Source organism: Alosa sapidissima, chromosome 24 (genome assembly GCF_018492685.1).
Source record: "Alosa sapidissima isolate fAloSap1 chromosome 24, fAloSap1.pri, whole genome shotgun sequence".
NCBI lineage: Eukaryota > Metazoa > Chordata > Actinopteri > Clupeiformes > Clupeidae > Alosa > Alosa sapidissima.
Genome location: NC_055980.1, coordinates 1,202,868 through 1,214,224, shown reverse-complemented (window position 1 = coordinate 1,214,224; position 11,357 = coordinate 1,202,868).

The window sequence follows — 11,357 nt, the reverse complement described above, 5'->3', positions numbered from 1 at the left end:
CTGTCCGTCTCTGTTGATTGGATCATACAAATGGGCACAGCAACGAAATCCGTTGTCTCCCGCCGGACTGGACCCCCCAAAAAGAGGGTAGAGAGAGAGATCCACGGAGAGAGAGAATCCATCTAAACTGCTAAGGAGATCGGTCAGCTACCTCGCTATCACACTCCTGCTTGCTGGCGATGTCCACCAAAACCCTAGGCCTAACTTCATCTGCAATGGTAACCCACACATGCTGCCTCCATCAGACCAGGTAGACCACTTTCTGTTGATCCTATGGGTAGCTCTGCATGGCCCCAGCGAAGTGACAATAATCCACCATCTTCCAAATTGTCTGTCACACCGGCAAATGTGACTGGAGTTCCAACATGAATTCCCCAAGCACAAACAGCGCAACTTTCTTCAAACAACCAATCATGCGAAAGTTCTGTGGGACCCGCACGCAAAGCCCAAGGGGGACCTGAAGCCTGATTCCACGCATTTTAAAGCTACAGTAAGTAAAGGAAAGTCCATCTGCCAATAGCGAAGTGAGAGTGGGATATAAGTGTTATCTGCTTGCGACTTAGAAGTTCTCCCTCTCTCCTAGTGTGTGGCTGTAACCTATGCAGTGAGCCTGCCTGCAACCGCAAGACAACGTGACGCCAGCGGCCGGATGAGTTTGGTTCAACAATCACTAAAGCTAAGTAAAGGAAAGCTGGTTTACCTGCGTGCGTGTGTGTACATAATAATTGTCTACTAGTGTTGCATGGTGTATCGATACTAAAAAGGTATCACGATGCCTTCACACAAAAAACGATGCGATTTCCGACGTTTTTAGAATCGCTACTTTATTAAAATTAACGTTCTGTGCGTGAACTGCTGCTCTCACTGCTCCTTGCACGCATCTAGGCAAGTGGGCATGTCAAGCAGGCAGCTCTGAGTGAGTGAGTGCGCAGCCAACGTCAACATACAGTAGTTCTTTGCCGACCGTCCTCGGCCTTGTGGATAAAACAAAAGGTGAATTGAAATCTGCAACTATTTCGGATACATCGCGAATAGTGAAGGCAAGCCATCAGGTACACAGAGGCCCGTTTGTGAAATATGTTTCAAAGTCATTTAAAAGCAGTAGGCTACGCATGGAACTTGGCTAAACACCTCGCAGACATATCCCAACATTTTTGTTCAAAGAACGACAGGTTAACGAATATGCTATAGAAAACACGACTACATGGTTAGTGCCAAGTTCTTCTCCTCTGTTTTAGTCTAGCCTAAGTGAAACGAGTATGGTTCTCTGTGATAAAGCGAACCTTCCTTCATCAATGAATTTTGACGAGACATAACGAGCTGTAATCATTTTGACGAGACATAACGAGCTGTAATCAGGGTGCTAACGTGATGAAAGCGCAATGTTCACGCCAGAATAACATTACCATAACTTGTAAACAATCTATTTCATATTCGGTCAGTACTACTGGTAATATTTGTCATGGCATGTAGACTGCAATTTGTTCAATAATGCCCAGATGTAGGATAGGCTACCCGAAATGCGCTAATTAAAGCCCAAAGCATATAACACCACCAAAGCGTGTTGAGTCCTAATAATAATAGCAGCTTATTGTTACGTGGTAGCAAATCATGTTATCAAAGAAATAGACGTAGGCTAATGTAGGAATGCACACAGACATATTGCAACAGGTAATGGTGTAGGCCTATCTGACGAAGACCTGAGTGGTTGGAAAGTCGTACTTGTACACTGGGCGCAAAGAAGACTATCCTCACATTTTTCCCTTTGCAACTGTCAAAGAAATCCCATGAACACGGGAAGGCCTAGGGAAGCCTATACTGTACATCAGATGGCCTAAAGATTGCCCCTCTGCATAGCATTCAGTGATTTGCATGCAGTAATTTCAACACTGACCTTGATCTAGCCTAGTTTGGCTATTTAAAGCTACTTTATTGGCAAAACACAACACAATGTAAATGAACTATAACAAAAAAAATAAAGGACTTAATCACACACAGTAGGCCTACTATTTTACTGACTATAAAAATAATAATTATGTAGGAAGTTTAGAACCCAGAATTGACCTGCACACTACAAAAGTGCACCGAATTCAACACACTTGATACACTTGGAGGAGGTATGAGTCCTTTCTTTTCCAGATATCTTAGGATTTCGCCGTAGTATCGTTTCAGTATCGAAGTCATAATTTTAGTCTACTGGGGTGCAACGGAGACTGAGAGCCTCTTTTTGTTGTCCTTAGAGTGTCAGAGTGACTGGGGCCTGCCTGTAAAAGTAAGAAGACGTGGCGCTGGCTGCCATAGAGTTTCACCCTACATTCGCTATTGACTGAGTCTTTCGGAATGACTGGAGCCTGCCTGCAATAACAAGACGATCTGGTTCTCCTAACCCCGTGCCGAACTAAACGGACTTGACACCATATGCCTAATTTCCCTATTGAACTCTGGGAGTTTTATCTTTAGCCCTGTGCCATTGGACTGAATGTTTTATGGACTCTTTGTGATATAATGTGCATATTTTATGGGGGGTGTGTTTGTGTAAATTTAATAAATTGTTAAATGGTCTTTCCATTCTCCAACAGTGGAATCTCTTTTTATGCTGGTAGCACGAACCTCACCGTTTGTGTGACATATTTATTTATTTCGTAAGTGACAATGGTATAAACGGGATAATGCACTTCGATGCATCCATTATCAGAAATAAATGGACTTCGCGGAAGCGGCCTCCGCGTCGTCCATTTATTTCTGATAATGGACACCTCGTCGGGCATTATCCCTTACTTATCAACAACCTGTCCATGTCAACTATCCAGTTTAGTTTGGTACTCACCAGTTGTTCTTGCTGAGGACCCAACCTCTTGGACCACAGTGGACCTTTGTTGGCATACTGGTGGTCCACCAGTCTAATGTCCTCTGAATCTTCTGGGCTGCCCTCTGGGTCACAGGATTGGTCTAAACAACAGGAAAGTAAATACTAATTGTCATTGTCAAGTGTCATGTTTATATTTCAATTGCTATGCCACCAAGAAAGACTATTACAATACCTTGTGGGCGGAAGTAGGACCTAAGCCGCGAAACATTAAGTTTTTTAATTGTCCCTGACATGGCCACACTTGCCACACCCTTCTCTGTCAGGGATGTGAGGGTGAATGGCCCCTGGTGGAGATCCTGTAAACAATTTCCTTTCTTCACCTTCTTTTTAGGTTCCCCAATTAGGACCTCGTCCCCTGCCTTCACTGTGCACTGCCGCACCCCTTTCCTTTTCTTGCTCTCAAAGGCCTTTTTCTGCTTCACCTGTGCCCTTTCAATGTTTTTCAGCACCTTACAGATAAGAACATATAAATGAATATGCAAACATTCTTATTCAAATTGAACACGCCATCCACACAACTCAGAACAAACCTTTTCATTGAGGGCCTTGACTTCAGAGAGTTTTAGCTCTAGCTCCTCCTCTGGGTCCCCCAATTCAAAAGCGCCGGCGTCTGTCTCACAGGCATTTAATGCCTGTGGTAGACGGGGGTGCCGGTTGTACATTAAAAAGTACGGGCTGTACTTGGTGGATCTCTAATTTGAAACAAAAGGTTATGTTAGATTGCATTAAACCACAAAATAAAACTCTTTAAACAAATGTTTGTTGAGTTATGTTATCTTGTCATTCTGAATAATAACCTGTTTTGCAGTGTTTATTCCATAAACTATGGCCTTCAGGTGGACATCCCAATCATCCTCGTGCTGATTCACATATTTTCTAAGAGTCCTCTTCACATTTTGATTAGTTCTCTCATCCTTCAACATAACAATAGCATTACTACATGTACTTAAAGTGTACATTGGCTAAAGTTGACTTCACTGTTTTGAGGGTTGTCATGATAGCACACTTACTTGGCCATTAGACTGGGGGTGGTATGTGCTTGTAACGGCATGTTTGATTGTCAGTGCCGCGAATATGAGTGCGTTAAGCTGTACATAATTCAGACACATATGGTTATTTTCAATATATATTGGTCTCAGAAATGACCAATGGGCGCTTAAAACTGTGTGAATTGTGACGTCATATGACCTGTGTGAAGGGAGAGGGTAATCAGGACACATACCTCGTTAACAAATGCATGGCCCCTGTCCGTGATGATTTTTTCGGACCATGCCAAGTACAGCTTTGGCACAAGTGCCTCTACCACCTCAGTGCTGGAGCCAAACTGCAAAGGCTCAGCGATAACCCACTTGGTGAACAGGTCTGTCACCGTGAGGACGTACTGGTGGCCTTTTGCGTTTTTTTTCAGTGGACCAATGAGGTCCATTCCGACCACCTCCCATGGCTCTTTCACCTGTGGAGATATGTAATATTACCATATCACCGTATATTTGTTTTTGCTTAAAATGGTACACTAAGGTAAGCCCTACCTTAATAGGGTGAAGGACAGGAGAGACAGTTTTTATGGGGTCATTCTTCTGACATCTGTGACAACTTTTGACCTGATGGATACATTTATTATTTAGACCAGATAATAAAACTGAAGTCAAACACAGCCACTAATGCAATTTATTGCCTGAGAGCCATTGTTTCATTACTTGAGAGTAAAAAAAAAAAACCTAATCTGCCACATCTGCCTTTATGCTGCCCCAGTAATAGCCGGCAACAACCCTGTCTCTGGTCACCCTCACGCCCCCGTGGTTCCCTGTGCCAGGGTTGTTGTGGCATTCCTCTAAGACAGCCCGCCTCTGCTCATCAGATAAAACCACCAGCCTCATGTATTGCACACTGGGGCCAGTATAGAATAACTGACTTTCTGTGGAAGACAAACAAATGTTTTTGCTGCTTTGTTTGGTATTACAATACAATATAGTGTGTGCACATATGTCTGTGTTCAGGGATGCAAACACTGACTGATCAGGCTTTCAATTCAAGCTATTGAATGGACAGACGGCGCCGTCTTTACTTTAGAATTTTTATAAACGGCACGCGCTTTAAAGCGCACTGTTTGCATCCTTGTTTGTTCCAGTTTGACGTCTGGGGGCCAGCTTCTAGCTACAACACAGCTGAGCTGAGGTCACTCACAATTACTTTCTTTCAACTTAGCTTTACTGAACAGCTAATAAAGAAGTAGTCATGAACAGAAATGTGCGAAAAGATCTCTTGTCCCACAAACATTAGGTTGACGTTAGTAGCATAATAACGTTACTGATATTATTTCACAAACCCAAACTAACTTACCTCTTATAACAAAATTTCCTGCCATCTGTTTCACCTTCTGAATCGCTGGATCCGCCAACCCTTCAATTAAATATTGCCTAAGGGCAACGTAAAGGGCGAATTTCTGATTCATTTTTGTTCAAATTGTAAACTTGGCTTCTCTTCGCAACTTCTTCACTGCTGACCGTCCGTCTTCAAAAGAAACACTATACCAGAGCGCCAATGAAACTCCTGCGGTGCGCGAGCGTGGAATAGATCGGGCAGTGTCCGTAAATCGTCGTAACAAAGAATTATGCGCATGCGCAGACTGGATCGTGCAGGCAGCATTAATCGGGTACCTACCAAGGGGGCAGGCGAATTCCCGGAAGTAGAAGAATCGACGTAGGCTGGAGGGACCACCTCTCTGCTAACTCCCATAGAAGCCCATTCATTCTAGGATTTTTTTTAAATACCATAACTTCATATAACATATATCCTGTGCCGATATTGTAGCTTCTGTGTAATCCACATTAAACACTACAAAGGCAAACCAGACTCCACTACCTCGTCCGTAACGTTGGTTACCCGTAAGAAGAATGGTTAGTTTGTTCGGTTGGAGGGAAGCTAGCTTTGACGTAATCTTTCTTTCGCGCCGTAGGGAGATAACCGTATTGTTTGGATAAGAAGCTCAGTCCACCTTACTGTCTATGACGGCAACTCATAAGCAAAACCTAGCATACACGACCGTATGTTAAGGTAAAGCATTACACAGAGGCAACCTAATAATAATAAAAAAGTAAACCTAATTTTTTTTAAAAATGGCACTAATCATTTCAGAGGTTTTCGATGGATTGACCGTAGGTCGGAAAAGTGGAAAGAAGATTAGCTTCAAGGCTATAACTTTTTTGTTTTGTTTTAGCATGACTGTTTTTGAAGATGATCATGTATGGTAGCTTCAACATTAACACGACTTGGTGAGGATGATATTAATAATAATACATAAATAAATGTTTAACTTTGATGACTTTGAAGGCGAAGGAAGTGTGAGAAGAATTTCTGTGTATCTATCATATGAGTTACAAGATTCAGTTCGATGGCTAACGTCACAAAGTTAAGTGTGAGTCTGCGCAGTACTGGGGGGACCAACTGAAAAATCATTCTATTTGACTCTTATTTGACTCTATTTTATTGACTCTATTTTCTTTTACTGTCTGTGGTACCTACAGACCTCTCCAGAATAAGTCCCGCCTCCATAACTTCCGTATCCATCCAACTTCCGGGTGTCGATTGTCTATGGGAAATAACATGGCGTTTCGAAATATCATACCGGTAAAACATCTGTAGGTAGCGAAGTAGAAAAAGCTGGTGGGCAGATTGGCCTACACACTTCTGCCATCTAGTTTCCACTGGATTTTTTGATTGTCGGTGCCGTTTAAGTAGTATACTATAGACTATACTACTTAAACGACACCGGGATGGGAATGTCTATTTCCCATAGACATTTGACGACCGAAGGTTGGATGGATACGGAAGTTAGGAGGCGGGACTTATTCTGGATAGGTCTATTTGAGAAGTATCAAACGGATGTTCTCTAGTTCCTATTTCCGGTTTCCTGCACAGCATGCTGGGAGACAGAGTTTTATATTGTTGAAACCTAGGTCTGTGGTAAGGCATGAAAGTTCCACAGTGAAACTGTATAACCTGAACATGTATTTTGCCATTCTGAAGTAACTATCTGAAGTTGTCACATCATGGAAGTCTTCTTACACTCTGTTAAACATATTAAAATGAATAATTAATAGACTAACAGACTGCAAGAAGTCATACATTTGTTAATTCTTGTTGTAATGAATCGATGAGTAGGCCCCTACAGTCATTTTTATAGCCTACATAATATTTCTACTATATACATATAATATATAAATTCATATGTTGATTTTTTAATGTTCAATTTTCAATAAATCGTATGAAGTTTACAAGTGTTGTGCCTCCTCTTACTAGTATGATTTTTAGCATGCCAATTAAGGATAATACGATAGCATATCGGCCCTAAAAATCGGCCCAAAAAAACGGCAGGTCACATCGGCCATCGGCTGACTCCGACCGCTAAAAATCGGTATCGGCATCGGCTTTAGAAAAACCCAAATCGGTCAGTCTCTAATTTCTGTATTACATTTTGTCAAGAGGAAAAATCAATAGCAAACTGTTCCCAATTGACTATAGCGCTGTGAATCGTTCCTGGCTGCGCCTGGCAATTCTGCCATCATAATAGCAATCTGCTATGGAACAAGCGTGCCTGTTGTTAAAGGGAATGTGAGATGACGCTCTGATTGGTTTATTGGACGTTACGCCCAAACCACACCCATGATTAATGTAGCTACTTCAGACCACCCCATTTTAGATTTGGGTCGGGCGCAACAGTCATGATCCCGCCGGTAAAATAGAAACAGCGCCCAAGATCCGCCCACAAAGCGATTTGCGCAAAATCAATTGCGCTAAAGTGCAAGATATAGCCCATTATGTTTTAGTGAGTGTCCAACGGAGCGGCGGTTTTAAGTTGTGAGATTTCCATACGAAGGAGGTGGCAATGGGATTTTGAGGTTCCCTGTATGTTAATTTTACTTACCGAACTGTTGTTATTCAACTACTGTATACCAAAAACACAGTTTTGCATTCTATGACCCCCCTAACAACATCCAACATGCAACTGCTAGATTTGGGAATGAGATTAAGAATTAAATGTTGTCCCATTTTTGCCTGTTTTTCATTCCGTGATGCAACTAGTGTGACAGGTCTGGTTTGCAGACAGGCCATTTGGAGTCTTCTATTGTGAAGCCAAGTTTGGCATTGTTTTTCTGAAATATTCAAGGTCTTCCCTGCAAAGACATTGGGCCCTATTTTCCAACGCAAAACCTGGCGGAAAACAGATTATTATCCTAGTTTATTCTTATTTTACACTTCTCTTTTATTGAGCAACACGCCAAGGGGTTTAGCAATTAACGACATAAGGAGGGGTCGTTATCTAAAAATCGCTATCGCATTACACTACAGACCAAGAAAAACCTGGGGCCCGTTGAACAAAACTAGGATAAGGGATTTAGCCGGGATATCTTGGTTATCCTGGCTCAATATTTCCGTGATCCGGTTGCACAAAAGCGAGATAAGGGGCAGTAGGATATGTTATGGTATAAATTACCATGGAGATTTATTCTGTGGAGATAGCCTGCTCCAGACCAGGCTAAGTTCCAGGATCTATTTAATCTTATCCCTTATCTCAGTCAGCAGTCACCACAAACGGAAACCAATAGTTATTCCACTACCCACTACGCATTGATATCACATAACTAGACCCACTGTCATTATTTAAACGTTTGTGATCATTAATTTAAATCATTTTGGATAAATTATGATTTTTAGATGATGTTGCAGTCATTAGATAATGTACAGTTTCCCATAGACTATAAGCAGGGTTCTAAATTAACTTTTTTGATCACCAGCCAATGTGGCTGGTAACTTTCCAAAGCTATAGCCAAACACAATGTCTACTAGCCAAATTTTTTTCCGGTGAAAATAAGAAAATTATGAGTTTATGAGTTGAGTGTCACTGAATGCATTTGATCATGAACATACCACAAAATATACACAGAAAGTGCAAACACTTTTCATTTCATGTTTGGGATCTCTATCTATCTAATGTATCTATCTATCTATCTATCTATCTATCTATCTATCTATTTCTCTGTCGATATCCTCATCCCCTGCTTCATTCCTCTTCTCGCCCCCATAAGTCTGTCCGAACCACTGCCGCATGATGCGTTCTCAATTAAAGGAGAAGTTTGTGTGATATTGACCTAAAGTGTGTTGAAACATGATACCGAGTGTGAACTTTTGTCTCATAGCTCATCTCGGCTTGTCCCCTGCACTCCGAAATCTGGCGCTAGTTAGCCGATGCTACCAAATAGTTTAATGATGTAAAGTCAAGTACGCTTCTGAGTCTGGTGTGTGTGCGCGCAGTTTTTTTTGTATGAGTCGGAGTGGCAAGTGCTGCGCATAGTTACAGTGGAATGTGGCTGCCCAGGGCATTATAAAACTTCTCGCTCTTAGGCCTACACATACATGGCGCTGAAATTCGGCTGTCTAAATTCGAATCATATCATGCTAGGGGAGAAATCGTCGGACATCCATTATTTTGTTATTCAGCACCCCTGGTCAAAAATATGTTCCCACGCGCCTGCTCATGCATCATCGGCCAAACTGGCTTTTAACCCACATCTGGCAGGTTGGCAGGTGTGAATTTAGAACCCTGATTCTAACCCACTCTATCTCTCTCTCTCTTCCCCCCTTACCTCACTTGTGAGGTATACAATTACCAGTCATCAGCCATCCTTGTGTTTGGCCCGCATCTCACTCATCTCACCTGAAGTCCCATCCCTACGGCTGCCCTATCATCGCCTATTGCTGTCCCCCTGCCCGGATTCCTGGCCCCGCGCAGCCTAGCGACCCTAGCCCTATGACAACTCCTAATCCCCTTGGACAATTCATTTCCTACACTGGACTATTTGAACTTTCTGACAATAAATAAGATTCATGCATTATCATACTGGATATGTAACCATTCCGCCTCTTTGTAACATACACCTCAAGTGGCTTTAAACACCATGTTTTTTAAACACCATGTCACCATGTCATTTATTATGTAAACAGACCTTACTGTTCTGTACTGACCCTAGGCAGATAGGTCAGGCCCTTAAAGGAGAATTCCGGTATTTAGCATCGCCTTTGACTAGAGTGGCTGCCTACAGGCATGCTCAAACATGTCCTAAAACAACCCTTAACGTTCGTTTTCAAAACTGTGCAACTCACCGAGTGGTTAGTGGTCTCGTGGCTCGAGAAAAACGTGACAGTACTTGTTGAAATTTAAATAGTCGAAAATGCCAACATATTATTATGATTTCGCATTGACATGTTCTTTCCGACTCACGTGTAGTGAAAACAAACTGGAACGCTATAGGGAGGGAAAGTGAAAACCAGTGCTCCAAGTGGTTGCGTTGCTATCGAAGAGCAGCTCCAATGTTAAGTCCCATAGATCTATTCTTAAAAAATATTGTGAAGCCAAATCAGCGAAGTTATCCACCAAAAATATTTTTCGATGTGTATACAGTAATAATCTACTAACTGAAATGTCAGGCCCTATTTTGCTCATTTTGTTTCATAAACGGACTACAAAAGAAGTCATGTGACTTTAGCTTTCGACGTTACTCACAGTAGCATGGTTTGTTTATTAGCCTGGTTAGCATCGACACTTAACACTTACTGCCAGCTCTTCATGTGAGCACAACACAAGTTATCCTGACATAAAGGTAATCACCACGCGGTTTACATCGCGCTCCGTTATTACAAAAACATGTTAGCCAGTCAAGCAAATTGCCCATTTTGATCAGTTAGAGATGAAGCCCCCAAACCGGTGACTTCGCATGCAACTGTAGTTCGTTATCACCATGTTACAAAAAAAACAAGGGCGGTCCTTGTCATTCCGAAGTGCCATGAATGCACCATAAGCTAGCGTTCATAGTGAAAACGTCATCATTCCGCATCATTTACGTCACGTAATGTGTGAGTCAGAGGTCGGAAACTGGGGCTAGATTTTGCTAATATAGTTGCCCAGTTAGGGGCTCGTCATCACTTTTGTCGTCACGTTGTAGTTCGTTTGTAGTCCATGTGGCCTTTCATGTCCAACAGTTTTAATGTGAACTTGGGAATTTCCGTTTTTGTCACTTGAAAGCTGCGTATCTTTCTTTCACAAGCGTCTATATTTTAGGCAAATAAAGTTGTTTATTTAGGATTAATGAGCGTAAGTGGTATGCACATGGTCAATACAAATTTCAAGTTTTTGCCTGAAATTGCACTGTGCCTATTTACAAGGGCATTGTTCCCACCTCTTTTGGGGCCTACCATCAAATGTTGGACCTCTATAGAAAGCTGAGAACCTGTACTTTTCGTAGGAAACAGTCAAAATAACTGTGTGATGTACTCACACAGAGTTACAGAGGCTAGAATATAGTTTTTTCTTTCTGCCGTATTACAAGCATCTCCGAACTGACCACATTTCATCCCTCTAGTTCACTTGATATCACTTAGAAACACAACTGAGCCCTAGCACCAGGTCTTGTGAAGCTGTGTGCAAAAGTAC